The following is a 16,635-nucleotide window of genomic DNA, read 5'->3' as shown; positions in this document are numbered from 1 at the left end:
ACTGATATGCAATTATATGTTCTGTCTATAGTTCTGTTCAACGTTCTATGAAAGTTCAGATGTATGTGTAGGTTCATTACTTATAAATTAGCTCAACCTTTCCAATTACAACGGGCACTGACTTTGCCACTGACTCTGACTGTGACTCTGAGTGTGACTCTGACTGTGACTGACTGTGACTCTTACTGTGACTCTGACTCTGACTCTGACTCTGACTCTGACTCTGACTCTGACTCTGACTCTGACTCTGACTCTGACCCTGACTCTGACTCTGACTCAATGAACAAGTATAGTAGTACCCATTCACTATAAAATGCACACAGGTTACCATTTGCATATCTGTCTACCGGGATCCCGGACAAACTTTATGCTTTTTTCAATACCGGTATCGAACGTTAATACCGGCATGGAAGTAACACCGGAATCGGACCCTTTTAGGCTATAAATAAAGCGATTAAGATATAGTTAGCCTTGTGTTCCTATATACCACGAAAGCCCACTTGTTTCCAACCGTTTAATGCAGTTTTCGGACGTTGGAAATCTACTGTTGTCCATGCGTAAACGAAAATCAATGTTAAAAAATATATATTCTAAAATATAAACTCTAATACACAATTGTTGTAAGTAAAACTTTTCTTGTTTAATTTGGTCCTACACGACCTTTAAACACAATATATATGCCATTTATTACAATGAAGTCTAATACCGGCACCAATACCGGAATCCCGGTATTGAGTTGTAAATTTAAAAATTTATTCGGAATTGTATGCCCCAATCTGCATACCTTGCACAAAGGTCTTCTTATCTTATCTTATAATTACATAATATTTCAGTTACATCCCCATTGGGCCTCAAATATTCATTTCATTTATTCACACTAAAACACAGCCAACATCATGTGCATCACATGTACCTACATGTGTTGCACATATTCTATCTATCCTTCTTCAAGCCTAATACATAGTACGTAAGCACCAGTTTGCACATCCGTTCTCTAGTTAGGTAAGTAAGTACTCAACATTCAACATGAAAATTGTTAATCTTTAATTTTAATTGAGACTTAGGTACACTTTTGCTTCAACACTCAACACTCACACTACTTAAACTTCTGACTTATACAATATTCTTCTGATATAACATCTGTATGTTAAGGAAACATAAAGAGGATTACCGTCTATCTGTCTATTGAATTCTTCTTACATTGGTGACGTACCCATGTATATCTACATATAATTCTGTTCTTACGTAGGTACTTTACTTTATGAGTACCAATACCACATGCTAGTTAAGGTCATGTGCATTATATGTATACAATTATACATTGTATACCACACATAATTGGATTCTAAAAATGATACAAAATCTAAGAATATTGCAGATCTCAATGAAAGGGATGTGTTTATATACTACTTAGTTATCCATACTATTTACCTATGGCAAACTTGTTTTTATAACTATTTTGGATTCAAAATAACGTGAATCTGAATTTTATCTTTGATGACTGATTTAAGTCTGTGGTGGTCTATGTCTTATATCTAACGTTCCTCTATATCAGTACTGTTATAAGTTTATAACCATGGATTTAAGACCACGTTTCGTAAAGTAAAACTCTAAATTAATAATCGATCTACTGTACCATCATGATATTTATCACTAAGATTTTAGTTACTTTGTAGGTATTCCACATTGTCAATGAGTAGTCTAGATTAACTTCTTAACTAGATCTGAATTCTTATTTCTTAATAGCATTGATTTTGCTGCAACTGGGCTATTTTACGTGCTATTACTAGAATGTTATAACATTAATCATAGCAGAACTTTCATAAAAATGGCCAATTTTACGACAGATTTGAATATTAGCTAAATAACTCATTTTAAAAATATGGTGAATACCACATACCACAATGCAACGTTCTGAATGACTGACTTAACTTGATCTCTCTGTATAGGCAACTTACTGTTACTGATAGGTCATAACATGCAACCATGCAAGTGTTGTCGCGCTACTTTATTACTTGTTTTATAATTCTAATGTGATATAATTCTAACAGCTGTAACGACACTAATCAACTTCATCTCACATAGTGTTTCAACTTTGATGAAACTGAAACTACTTATTTTCGTCTCGGACTCATTGACTAAAACTTCTGAGATCACTCGTGATCCTTTAAATTATATGATTACTATAAACATTCTATAAGGTATATATCTTGTTTACGTTGGCACGTGATTGTGTGCCCCAACTTGGTACTTATATGCAAAGAAAAAGAATAGTCTTAGTTAACCCAGTATTCATATATCTAATTTCATCTGAGTATATCAATTTTACAGTTTGTTTTCCTTTACCTTCAGAAACTTTAGGTTGAAGGTACAGTACTTAAGCAACTATACAGACTTATGTTACGTTTGGTCTGCTTGAGAAGAAAATCGCAAGAATTTATCTGAAATTTTACATTGCTAAGATATATGTAAGTATAAGTAAGTATACTCAGTAAGAGTACGAGTTTCAATACAATGACAATTCAAACACTCTTAACAGTAAAAATGAATATGATTCATTCTCCGATATTGGCCACCCTGCTTGGGTATTAATAACCAAAAACGTTCTTTGATTTATAAGCTAAGTACTTTAAATTCTGATCCTTTTCTGAGTCGCTCCTTGGTTAAGGCCATTCACTTGTAACTAAAGTTTAACGCTTACTGAAATCTAAACATTTTAAAGTTCACATTGAACTAAAGTAAGACATACATTTAACTTCTAAATAACTTGAAGCTTTATTATATTATAAAGCAGAATTAATTAAAATAACTTCAGAGAACAATATATACATGGGTATAATTTTCATTAACTAACAACTTCACTATTCATATTCGGTACAATTTTTGAATTTAATTACTTGACTCCATGTCAAGAGATTAATCTTGACCGTCTAAGAAGTTCAGTGGAAATCCCGTATGTGCACGTGCAACGCGGACTGCGCCGTGGCGGCCGAACTCAGATACTTAGTACAAGTTCTACCAACTTTCACGATATCTAATTCTAATATCCTCGAATTATCAATCCGAAAAGAACTACAAAATGTTTGGTAATAGGCAAACTGTTCCTTTCGAACATCTGGTATAGGTATATTCTTTAGCTCATAGCTTTTCAACTGGTTATTCTAAATTTCAAGGAGTAGCTACCCACAAGCAAGAGCATCACCTGAGTTATGTACTACTTATCATCAAATCAAAAAATATTTTCTGGGAAATCCTTCATTAAACTGAACCATATTCAATAGGCAATAAAAAACAAATTTCTTTGCAAATTATTTAGACTGCAACAATGTAACATAACAAAGAAACGGGCGGTGGCGCCAGCGCGGGCGCCTGTTGTCTACTCGCCTCGTACTGTGACTTGAACCTTTACAAGTTTCATTTCATTATAAAATTGTAGAATTTGTGCTTCATTTATCAAGGATAGCATTACTTGTAACTGTGTAACATTTTTGCAGTCCAATAACTTGTGAGCAACCACTTGATTATCCCGATGGCGTCTACTTCAATCACTAAATATCTGAATCTGCACCATAATAAGTGCCAGGAATAAATTACTCACACACGCTATGATATATTACTCAAAAATTCACTAAATAGGTATATCTATAATACTCAGGGAAAAATATATGCTGAGTGAACAGATTGTAGACTACAATACTCATTATCTAAAAGTCACATTTCGGTGAACGGACTGTACTATCACATTATTTCAGTATGATAACTAATAAATTCAAATCTGACTTCGCTCATTTGCAGGTCTAAATTTGATCAATTGCTAACTGCAAATTGACATACTGCAAAATTCCAATCATAATCCTCTCAAATATCGTATGCCATCCACTACTGGAAGGATCTTGTCACTATAATGTTACGCTACTCTAAAAGCGACTCTAATGCATGTATCATTTAAACTCTCAAAGGTTTACTTCAATTTATAGGTACTTGTAATTTCATCAAATACTCAATAAGTAATGCTTAAATCAGTCAAATACTATTGACTACTAATATAACAGTTACACCAAACTAATTTACTTGTATCTTAATCTTTATGTGTATATTTTCATTAAAACCTTTCACGAGTCTCAAGAATAGTCCCCAATTTCTCTCAAACAACTAAAGTATTCACTGGTGAACGTTTATCATGATATTTCAAAATAACTTTTCTTGTATTTTGCAAAACCCTTTTGCAGGGAAAAATAAATTACACGTAAGTCAAACAAAGCTGTAACACTGCACTCAGATCCCAGCATCTCCACCATGTCGCGAATTCATTTAACTATTTATATGAGTAAACGCGAATATCTGAACTGTTAATAACCGTGATTAGTACAAACATACTAATCACGGTGACAAACTGAATATGGGATATATCATAAACATATTAGTTACTTAATATCACGCACACGTGATGACCGATCAGTCTAATAACCTGACCGTCTGAATGTCAAGGATAATCCTGATGTTCTTAGGGGTTTCACCCCAGTGGCCTCCAACCTCCCCTATAGCCACCCCGTGCCTCGCTAGCAGGGTTGTTCCCTGGGACTGATCACATGGGATTGTTTCCCTAGCTTCTTACACTGATCACATGGGATTGATTCCCTAGCTTCTTACACTGATCACATGGGATTGTTTCCCTAGCTTCTTACACTGATCACATGGGATTGTTTCCCCTGGCGCACTGAATATCTAATCTATCTATTATCACACGGTACGGGTACGGTATGGACCTCGTACCTCCTTTAAACCTTACATTATAAGCTCCTTAGTTTCCTTACTCATTATAAACACAATTGGTACATCAAGAAATCAAGTGTAGGTATAACTTATCAATCATAAACGAGATATAAAAGGTAAGTAGAAAGGTCACTTAGCTGCGCACTTGCAGTAACTGGCTGTTGTCTGAACCGGGCCATCACGCCCGCCTCGGCTCCCCGAGCCTGGGCGCCTCGGCTCCGCTTCGCGGGGTCCTCTCGCACCCACGACACTGATAACTCCCTCACTCTCCGTCTGCTCACCGCGGCTGCTCACAAAAAGTGCAAAGCGCTCCCGCGCTGCTCGTTTACGTGGATAAATTAGTCTACCCTCAACTCGCCGATATTAATATTAAGGCTCGTCTACACTCAGAATAATTATCTTGATTATTCTGTGAGTCGAAATCGGTACAACTCCCGATAATTCGGGACACCACCACCAAACAATAGGTGCCCTAGAAAATAACCACAAACATTTGATTTCATATCTGCGTACTCAAACAAATAATGAACCGCAAAACTGGAGTTCATGGTTACCCTATTGGTCTTTCGCCTACAATACTACTGTACATTCAGAAACTAAATTTTCTCCTTATGAGCTGGTTTTTGGAAAACATTGCAATATTCCGAGTAATCTCCAAAATACTCTCGAACCTATGTATAATTTTTCTGATTATTTTTGTGAGCTTAAATATCGTTTACAGAAGTCGCAATTAGAAGCTAGAGATAAGTTATTAGACAGTAAGCAAAAACGTAAATTATATTATGACACTTATGTTAATCCAATTATGTATAACCCAGGGGATTTAATCATGTTAAAAAATGAATCACGTTGTAATAAGCTTGACCCATTGTATGTTGGTCCTTTTAGTGTTATAAAAGATGAAGAGCCCAATGTAATCATTAATTTCAAAGGAAATCAAAAAGAAATTCATAAAAATTTAACTAAACTGTATAACTCTTAGAATAAAAATAATAATGTATTTTATTTTTATTTTTCTTTTCGGTGGGCGTGAGGTGTAGTAAGTAAGTAACTATATAACCTATCATGTATTATGTATACCCACAACCTATGCATACTCTTATAATGACACTGTAGTCAGTTAGTACTAAGCAAGATGTGATTCAATACACAACTTATTCGGGAATACATTGTTTTACTTCACCGATCCCTACAGTATTATGTTCCTAGGACGTAATACATTGACTTCAAGAGTAGGAGTACAATTACATATTACGCTAGTAAAATGCATATTATGTAGTCTGAGCCTATCTGAAACCTAGTTAAACATTGTGAGATATGGCGTTTCGACTTTCTCCGTGTTCGGCATCATAAGGGTCACAGTGACAGTTAAATAAAGTCCATTTTTTTTTTCTCCACCTTTAATTTGCAAGGTGCGGGTGCCTATATAAATAGAGTGAGTCGCCCGCGCGCCTCAGTTGGTTTTTGATTTTTGAAGTGAACACTTCGGCAAAATGGCTCAATGTAGCCACGGTTCTCGTCGGCTTCGCTCCGACGGGGAAAAATATAATATTGAATTTGCGGAGTCCTCGCTGCCGGGAGCTGTAGCTTGATGCGGACCAGGCGGCGCGGGGCCTGCCGGCTGCTGCGCACGCAGCCATTGCTGAGGATTTCGCAACGAAGGTTTGAGTTGATAAGCCGTGAGTAAAATGCTATTATTTACTGCTTTTAAAAGCTCAGCCACTGGTCACAATGCTCCGGCGCTTGGGGTTTTTATCCCACGCAGTAGGGTCCGATTCAATAGTCGTGGTGATGATTGATCACATATTCCGGTCCTACTAGTGGCGCTTGAGCTAGATACTTACATTAATGACCGCTTTAAGTAAAGCATATGTTAATTTTATACAGGAAAAAATTATAAAAATATATTTTTCTACCCTCAATTTCTAATATTTTTAGAAAACAGTTGATAAAAACTTTTCTATTACAATAATGCACTTGATTATAGCTTATGTAAGGCTTTACAAACAGGAGCTTTCTAGGACCGTCATAGGATTTTTTACAGGAAGCACGTGGCTCCGAGTTTCAGTATGTTGGGACATTGTGGCATGTGCGGCGAGTAATGTGATCCGCCGGTACCTACCCGCTGAGGGTAGGCAGGCCGATTCGGTGAAATTGAAGTTTCGTGTAACCTGCACCCGGCCCTGTGCTCCTGCGCTGGCCGCCGTCTCGTGGCACCTGCAACGCAGCGTACACCCGGCCCTGCGCTCCTGCCCTGGCCACCGGTTCGTGCCACCTGCATCGCAGCATACACCCGGCCCTGTGCTCCTGCGCTAGCCGCCGTCTCGTGCCACCTGCATCGCAGCGTACACCCAGTCCTGGCCCTGGCCACCGGTTAGTGGTACCTGCATCGCTGCATAGACCCAGCCATGCATTCCTGCCCTGGCGGCTGTACACCCGGTCCTGGCCCTGGCCACCGTTTTGTGCCACCTGCATCGCAGCGTACACCCGGTCCTGGCCCTGGCCACCGGTTTGTCCCACCTGCATCGCTGCGCACACCTGGCACTCCTGTTCTGGTTGCCAGATCCAAACGCCCCCTGTCTGGGAAGAGATTTTATGCTCAGCGGAACCGCCTGCACTATTGCTAGCATGGTCATCATCATCATCAGCCATCATTATGAGTGACTTATTTAGAAGGTATCGAGTAACGTGCGCTATTCATCAGTGATTTTGGCATATGCAGACGAACGTTTACTGCCAAGGTTGGTCATGTTAGCCATACAAGGGCACACCAACGAAGCCTGAGTAACCACCTGCAGTCGCCGTAGCTGCATCGGCATGGATGACGACAAATCGGGTAACGTGCACCGCTTCTAAAAGTGTTATAGCACTTCAATTTGATGCCTCCGCTGAGGTAGGGTATTCTATTAAAGCAGCTTTCTTCTGAACTGCCCAAAGTGACCTGTAGACTGCTCCTGGGGATAGTTGTGCAATCAATTTTTTATTTCGATGTCTCTGCTGAAGAAACTGTCTAATGCAGCTTTTGTTCTAAACTGCCTAAAGATCATTGGACTGCTCATGGGATGGGAATGGTGACGCACGGTAAGTACAGGAGCGTTACTCTATACTGATGAGAAACGAACGAACGAGAGCTGTCATGCAATCGGCACGTTTAATACATACAAACAGATAGAGCGGCTCGCGCCGCAGTGCACTGAAAGTTAGTTTTTCGTCATATAAAGTGACCCCCCAGACACTATCTTAAGTGTCATGACACATCGGCAGATTCCAGCTTTGAGTCTTTTCTTTTCTCGGCTGTGAGCAAAGTGAATCCCACCGGCGAGTGTTCAACCTAAAAGCACTGAGCTAATTCCTAATTTCGTGAAAGTCGCTGCTGTTGCTATACCATACCGCTTCACAAGTTACCGAATTTATTATGATCCTACTGTCGGGTGATCATGATCGGAGTGTCATCGCGGTTTCTGAGTGGCACCATATTAGCTGTCTTCCTTATGTCCCAGTGGATGCGTGAACCTCCTACGCAGCAGCTGTCTACTAGTTGTGTATCGAATAAATCGAGTGCTCTTGCACGAGACGACTACCTTTTGGTAAAATTATAACTTCCACTATTCTGGGAACATGCATATACCTACTGTGTACTGTGTATCACATCACGTGTAGCCGCAGCCCTACTCAATGTACGGGGCTAGATAATAAACAATGGCAGTCGTCATTAAATTTCTATAAATTTCGAAGGTCATCATTTGGAGCACAATCCAAAGTGTGAAAGTAGGTACCTATTCATGCCTAAACGGCTTCTCTAATGAAAATGTATTTTTAATTCGATTCTGGCGCAAACGTTTCATAACTATTTTTCAACACTGTATCTGCTGAAACTACTTAGACTGACTGGTTAAGATGCAGACGTGCCGTTTTCACAATTCCATTTTGAGTAATCCTCAACTGTTTTATGGATCTTTCAGTTAGTTACGTAACTAGTTACCAAGTAAAAAATTACTTGTGTCATGCTCGTACTCGCATCTCATTTAGGAGCTTTCTGGCCTCTAGCTGAAGGCTAGAACTGGTATATATATATCTACTAAGCTAGTACAGAGTTATAACCGGGCAGCGGTGACGTGGTAGCTGCTTGATTTATTAGAGTTTGCTGAAAACTTTCTAAATAAGTAATAATTATTAGTCATAATATTAACTCTTCGCAGTTCTTTCAGAATGCAATACCAGGTCGCTGAAGTAGGTAACCTTCCTTAGCTGGACAACAACAAGCCTTTTTGTTTTAAAGAATGTCACAGTTATTCGCCGTTCCACTGTCATATCGATGTCCAAGGACTTTTTCTTGGGTATAGCTAACTACCTAAGTTTACCTATAGATAGCCGCAAGCTATCTGCTGTTGGCGAACTGTCAGTTCTGATTGATAAGTCAGGCTCGAGGTGGCTCGTCCAACTGTCCATGTTCCCGCCACCATGATTGTTGCTTCCACAGATTAGAGAGTCTATGTTGGCTGTCGTTGCATCAGGTCTGATCAGGTACAACTAACATCTTTACGTACCATCTTTATTTAATCGAGCTATTTTATTTTGTTTTATCTAGGTTGACTTAATGGTTTCAAAATCGAACCTACAACAATGTAAGTAGGTACCTACCTACCTACGTACCTTTGAAGTTGCAACAAGGCGAAGCCTTAAGGTTTTGGCCGAGACCTGCCCTTAGTGTTGACGAACATACCTAAAGGTGACCTTGTTAATGTTTTTCATATGAAGTACTGAACATTTTACTTATCCTGGTGGCATGACTGATAATTTACTTACCCAGTTAAGACATGTTAGCCGGGTTTCATTTATCAACAACTATTATAATTGTTATTGTTGTGTTAATCAATCTTTATTAATTGATGTCATCTACCAAGGAATGCTGCCAGAGCTCATAATATTCACACATGATGATACAGAATGATAGTAGCCCACAAAATCGGTGCAAAGGCTTATAAAATAACTTTCCTTCCTAGTAGGACTGCACAGGAACTCGTTAACCGCCGAGTTAGTTAGAATACAAAATTAGACTGTGTGTTACTTGTCAATCTAGAATATGAATATAGTGACCTGCATCATGTTTTGAAAAACTGAATACTTAGTTATCCGCCAGTGTCACAGCCTTCATCTAATCTTTTCCAGTAGCTGATGAGGCTGAGATATTTAGTAAAATTTTCTTCCCTTCAAGCACCACTCCTCGTTCCAAGGACTAGATGCCGCGCCAGGTGTTGCAGGCCGTGTCGTCGTACAGGGCTGACTGAGCAGGTCCTCGAGGCTCCAGGGTCAGGTCATTTTAAATATTGTTGCAAAGTATTTCACTGGTTCCATCCATTCGGCTAGTGTATGTTAAAAATATTGCCTTGACAATAACAAGATCTTGATCGATAATTACTTATAAGTATTGCTTTCGAAGAGGCATTGTGTGTATCCATATGTATAAATACCTACCTATATGTATAGGTACATACCTTCCATAACTTTCTGACAAGTCAGGAATAATAAGGAAGTACTTAAGTCTTATGTATACTTATACCTTTCTTTTTAGTATATCTATTACCTAGAAATCTATGCATTATAAATTTATAGATTCAAATATTTATCTACTGATATACCTACTCATCAGTAGCTTATGGGTCACAGTTGGTTTTCTCTCCACCATGCGATAATAAACACATCTCACAATGTTTAACTAGGTTTCAGATAGGCTCAGACTACATAATAGACGCATTTTTCCTGAAATAAAAATGACATATTATGTATCTAGCCTATCTGAAACCTAGTCATTTCTGCATGGTGATATTACAACTGAGGCGCGCGGGCGACTCACTCTATTTATATAGGCACCCGCACCTTGCAAATTAAAGGTGGAGAAAAAAAAAATGGACTTTATTTAACTGTCACTGTGACCCTTATGATGCCGAACACGGAGAAAGTCGAAACGCCATATCTCACAATGTTTAACTAGGTTTCAGATAGGCTAGATACATAATATGTCATTTTTATTTCAGGAAAAATGCGTCTATTATATTTTCTTGTGATATATCTTAGTGATTCCTAAATTGATTTGATATTGAATTATCTTATTTGAAAGCTTCTAAGTTGCCAATATTTTTAAACTGAAGTGCACAAAAAAATGTCATATGAAATTCTTTTTTAATTTAATTTATTTGTTTTTGCGTTTTGAATATTTTTCAAAAATATTTAACTATTTTGATGCATTGTGTCTAATTTAAATCGAATAATGCACATTTGATTATTTTAATTAGTTTATTATGCAAAACAACCAAAAAAATTATTGAAATATGGCTAGTTTCTTTTATTTTCGGTTTTAAACATAAAATTTTGCCAAAAAATAAAATAAACTTAAATATTAAATATCTTAAGTTTAATAAGTTTCGGATAATGCATTATAGGGTTCAATCGACTGGAAATGCCTTCCTCTATCACCTCCTGAAAGGATCCGGTCTACTTACCAATAACCCTGTATAAGAATCGTGCTTACCGTCCTATCAGACCTCTCGCTCAGACCTGCCAGCTGAAAACCAGCGCTATGACCTTATAATGTCTACAGCACATGCTGTGCTGGTCCCCTTTTGACACTCCAGACCAACTCTAGACAGCAACCATTTATGTTACTGTGTCTTTTGTATATTGTACTGTTTCCTGATTTTTTTTTGTGTTCGTCAGTTTCTTGATATGTTCCTGTATCATATCAGAACGCGAACATAAGACCGCCAGACAACTTATAATAAAATATACAGTCTCATTTACTAAATCAATTTAGAAAAAACCTTTTTGAATTGAATTAAAAAGGCCGTTACAATTATTCACTTCATGTGAAATCGTGTTTCTGGGAATGTGGTGAATAGTGTGTTTTATTCTAGTACCTACACAATGAATGCTATTATAAACTAAAATGAAATATGTGTTTTTGTACTTATTTTATTTTTTATAATCAATATTTGTGTTTATTTGATATGGTACCTATCATTTTGAAGGTCAAAATGGCAGCGGATGACATAAAGTGACATAGTGTCACTCTCTAACTGCAAGTTTCTATAACTCTATCTATCTATAACTGGTATTTACTTTCATACGATTTTGACATAATCAAAAGTAACAATCTGTCAAAATCGTATGAAAGTTACCAGCTATGGATAGATAGAGTTATAGAAACTTGCAGTAAATGTTAGAGAGTGAGACTCCCCCGTGATTTAGAGTCTAAAACTCTAAATCAACGAACGAACGAATGAGAATTGTCACACAATAGACTCGTGGTTAGCGCTACAATTTTGTTTCTCTTGGCTTTGGAGGGCTGCGCCATAGACTTATACACGGCCCTGTCTCGGTCGGTTCTGTGCCGATTGCGTTACAATTCTCGTTCGTTCGTTCGTCGATTTAGAGTGTGGTCCCCCAGGAGACGATTACTACTTACATCCTATCTATGTCGATGAGTCGACAGGTACTGGTATTTAATGAATCCAAAAGTAATACTTACATAGAAACTAGACTCTAGACTAGATAAACTAGTAGGGACGCTGCGACACTTCATCTGCTGCAATCTGTGTACCGCTACCAATTTTTACTTTAATTTCCAGGGTTATCAAATTTTTTAAAAAAAGCTATGTAGGTATACCATATTTGGGTCTACTTTCATTTTCAAGCTAAAAATAAAACTGAAAAAATTTAGGCCCGGCGCCTAAGCATGTTTTGAAACTATACAAGGCCAAAACGCACCCATAGTGTACTAGCACTGTATAGTTTCAAGTGAAAAAAATAGACGCATTTTTCCTGAAATAAAAATGACATATTATGTATCTAGCCTATCTGAAACCTAGTTAAACATTGTGAGATATGGCGTTTCGACTTTCTCCGTGTTCGGCATCATAAGGGTCACAGTGACAGTCCATTTTTCTCTCCACCTTTAATTTGCAAGGTGCGGGTGCCTATATAAATAGAGTGAGTCGCCCGCGCGCCTCAGTTGTAATATCACCATGCAGAAATGACTAGGTTTCAGATAGGCTAGATACATAATATGTCATTTTTATTTCAGGAAAAATGCGTCTATTATGTAGTCTGAGCCTATCTGAAACCTAGTTAAACATTGTGAGATGTGTTTATTATCGCATGGTGGAGAGAAAACCAACTGTGACCCATAAGCTACTGATGAGTATATCAGTAGATAAATATTTGAATCTATAAATTTATAATGCATAGATTTCTAAGTAATAGATATACTAAAAAGAAAGGTATAAGTATACATAAGACTTAAGTACTTCCTTATTATTCCTGACTTGTCAGAAAGTTATGGAAGGTATGTACCTAAACATATAGGTAGGTATTTATACATATGGATACACACAGTGCCTCTTCGAAAGCAATACTTATAAGTAATTATTGATCAAAATCTTGTTATTGTCAAGGCAATATTTTTAACATACACTAGCCGAATGGATGGAACCAGTGAAATACTTTGCAACAATATTTAAAAGCTGTAAAATGTAGAATATCGATCCAGGCCGCTGGGGCTCAGGTAAGCACATGCTGACTAGGGTATGTAATTCTGGACTGACCTCAGAAATGCAGCAGCCGACCCTGGAGCCTCGAGGACCTGCTCAGTCAGCCCTGTACGACGACACGGCCTGCAACACCTGGCGCGGCATCTAGTCCTTGGAACGAGGAGTGGTGCTTGAAGGGAAGAAAATTTTACTAAATATCTCAGCCTCATCAGCTACTGGAAAAGATTAGATGAAGGCTGTGACACTGGCGGATAACTAAGTATTCAGTTTTTCAAAACATGATGCAGGTCACTATATTCATATTCTAGATTGACAAGTAACACACAGTCTAATTTTGTATTCTAACTAACTCGGCGGTTAACGAGTTCCTGTGCAGTCCTACTAGGAAGGAAAGTTATTTTATAAGCCTTTGCACCGATTTTGTGGGCTACTATCATTCTGTATCATCATGTGTGAATATTATGAGCTCTGGCAGCATTCCTTGGTAGATGACATCAATTAATAAAGATTGATTAACACAACAATAACAATTATAATAGTTGATAAATGAAACCCGGCTAACATGTCTTAACTGGGTAAGTAAATGATCAGTCATGCCACCAGGATAAGTAAATTGTTCAGTACTTCATATGAAAAACATTAACAAGGTCACCTTTAGGTATGTTCGTCAACACTAAGGGCAGGTCTCGGCCAAAACCTTAAGGCTTCGCCTTGTTGCAACTTCAAAGGTACGTAGGTAGGTACCTACTTACATTGTTGTAGGTTCGATTTTAAAACCATTAAGTCAACCTAGATAAAACAAAATAGCTCGATTAAATAAAGATGGTACGTAAAGATGTTAGTTGTACCTGATCAGACCTGATGCAACGACAGCCAACATAGACTCTCTAATCTGTGGAAGCAACAATCACGGTGGCGGGAACATGGACAGTTGGACGAGCCACCTCGAGCCTGAGAACTGACAGTTCGCCAACAGCAGATAGCTTGCGGCTATCTATAGGTAAACGTAGGTAGTTAGCTATACCCAAGAAAAAGTCCTTGAACATCGATATGACAGTGGAACGGCGAATAACTGTGACACTCTTTAAAACAAAAAGGCTTGTTGTTGTCCAGCTAAGGAAGGTTACCTACTTCAGCGACCTGGTATTGCATTCTGAAAGAACTGCGAAGAGTTTATTATGACTAATAATTATTACTTATTTAGAAAGTTTTCAGCAAACTAATAAATCAAGCAGCTGCCATGTCACCGCTGCCCGGTTATAACTCTGTACTAGCTTAGTAGATTTAACCTCCTGACGCCCAGCCGTTATTTTATTTTTCAGGACTATCTGCCCACGGTCCTCACACAAGGACTATTGCGTTTACCTAGCTTACTGCCCAGAAACTTAAACTTGAATAAATGTCGCAAAAATTATTATATAGTGTTCCTAGTAGTATGTACGGGTAATGCATTAAAAAAGGAACCAGTTTCAATAGGTTTAAATTCGAAAATCATTAGTCCTCATGTGAGGACCGTGGGCAGTTAAAAAAAGTTTAATTTATTGGTAGAAAATATATTTGTAAGGTAATTTGTTAGAAATAACAAAACTAATGAAATAAGAACCACTTAGGAACACATTTAACACTTTAAATCAGTCTCACATAAGTTTAGAACTTATATTTATTCTAGATAAACTCACACTTATCAACTATTATAATTATTGGGATCAATATAGGAACAAAATAAGATAAAATGAAAGGCTCAGCTAGCAGCTCCTGGATATCATCATCACAAAATTCAAATTCTACGGGTTCATGGTGAGTCATTTATGTCGTCATGTCATCGTCCTCCGAGAGATCTATGTCTGACATAGCTAAATCTGCTTCAATTTCTTGGATTTCGCATTATATTCTGTAAAAAAATACAAAAATAAGTATATCTAAAATTATAGTATAGCGGACTAAAAGTTTATGTAATTGAAGACCACGGTACTCAGACGAGTACTAATGTAAATGGATGATCATAGAATATTATTTAGAACCTTAATTGATAAAATATTAGTATTCGTCTCTTGCTAATATACTTAACAATAAGGTTTTATTAAAGTTATTTAATTAAATTATTAGATCACATAAGTAAAATGAGATTACAACTTACTTAGTCGACGGTGGCCCCGCCATGGTTCCGTTTTTTGACGTTTTTTCAATGAACGATTGATTATCCTCAGATGACACTTAAGACAGCTGTCAGTGATGGAATGTTAAATCCATAGATGCAATCCCAAAAAATAATGGCGGTAAATTCAAATATGGTTCAAACACAAAGTATTCGTCCTCGGAGAAGGACCGTGGGCATTTAGTCCAGAAAAAATATATTATAGCTTGGGCAGTAATCACTATACTCGTTAAGTACTCACAGAAGGACCGTGGGCACCAGGAGGATATATACCAGTTTTAGCCTTCAGCTAGAGGCCAGAGAGCTCCTAAATGAGATGCGAGTACGAGCATGACACAAGTAATTTTTTACTTGGTAACTAGTTACGTAACTAACTGAAAGATCCATAAAACAGTTGAGGATTACTCAAAATGGAATTGTGAAAACGGCACGTCTGCATCTTAACCAGTCAGTCTAAGTAGTTTCAGCAGATACAGTGTTGAAAAATAGTAATGAAACGTTTGCGCCAGAATCAAATTAAAAATACATTTTCATTAGAGAAGCCGTTTAGGCATGAATAGGTACTTTCACCCTTTGGATTGTGCTCCAAATGATGACCTTCGAAATTCATAGAAATTTAATGACGACTGCCATTGTTTATTATCTAGCCCCGTACATTGAGTAGGGCTGCGGCTACACGTGATGTGATACACAGTACACAGTAGGTATATGCATGTTCCCAGAATAGTGCAAGTTATAATTTTACCAAAAGGTAGTCGTCTCGTGCAGGAGCACCGTTACTCGATTTATTAGATACACAACTAGTAGACAGCTGCTGCGTAGGAGGTTCACGCATTTTTCAACAAAGAGCTCGGATACACACTCACAATCCACTGGGACATAAAGAAGACAGCTAATATGGTGCCACTCAGAAACCGCGATGACACTCCGATCATGATCACCCGACAGTAGGATCATAATGAATTCGGTAACTTGTGAAGCGGTATGGTATAGCAACAGCGACTTTCACGAAATCAGGAATTAGCTCAGTGCTTTTAGGTTGAACACTCGCCGGTGGGATTCACTTTGCTCACAGCCGAGAAAAGAAAAGACTCAAAGCTGGAATCTGCCGATGTGTCATGACACTTAAGATAGTGTCTGGGGGGTCACTTTATATGACGA

General features: G+C 37.9%; 1 long non-coding RNA gene across 1 annotated transcript; it reads right to left on the bottom strand.

Annotated features, from left to right (window-relative positions):
- Positions 1-14,932: 14,932 nt before the first annotated feature.
- On the bottom strand, positions 14,933-15,742 carry LOC125489955. Its single transcript, XR_007267361.1, has 2 exons — positions 15,457-15,742; positions 14,933-15,210 (listed from the first exon to the last, which is right to left on the bottom strand). It is a non-coding gene; the product is annotated as an uncharacterized LOC125489955 (long non-coding RNA).
- Positions 15,743-16,635: the final 893 nt, after the last annotated feature.

The sequence above is a fragment of the Plutella xylostella genome, chromosome 19, assembly GCF_932276165.1.
Source record: "Plutella xylostella chromosome 19, ilPluXylo3.1, whole genome shotgun sequence".
Classification (NCBI taxonomy): domain Eukaryota; kingdom Metazoa; phylum Arthropoda; class Insecta; order Lepidoptera; family Plutellidae; genus Plutella; species Plutella xylostella.
The sequence above is the reverse complement of the archived record's forward strand: the minus strand, read 5'-3'. Positions and strand labels throughout refer to the sequence as shown.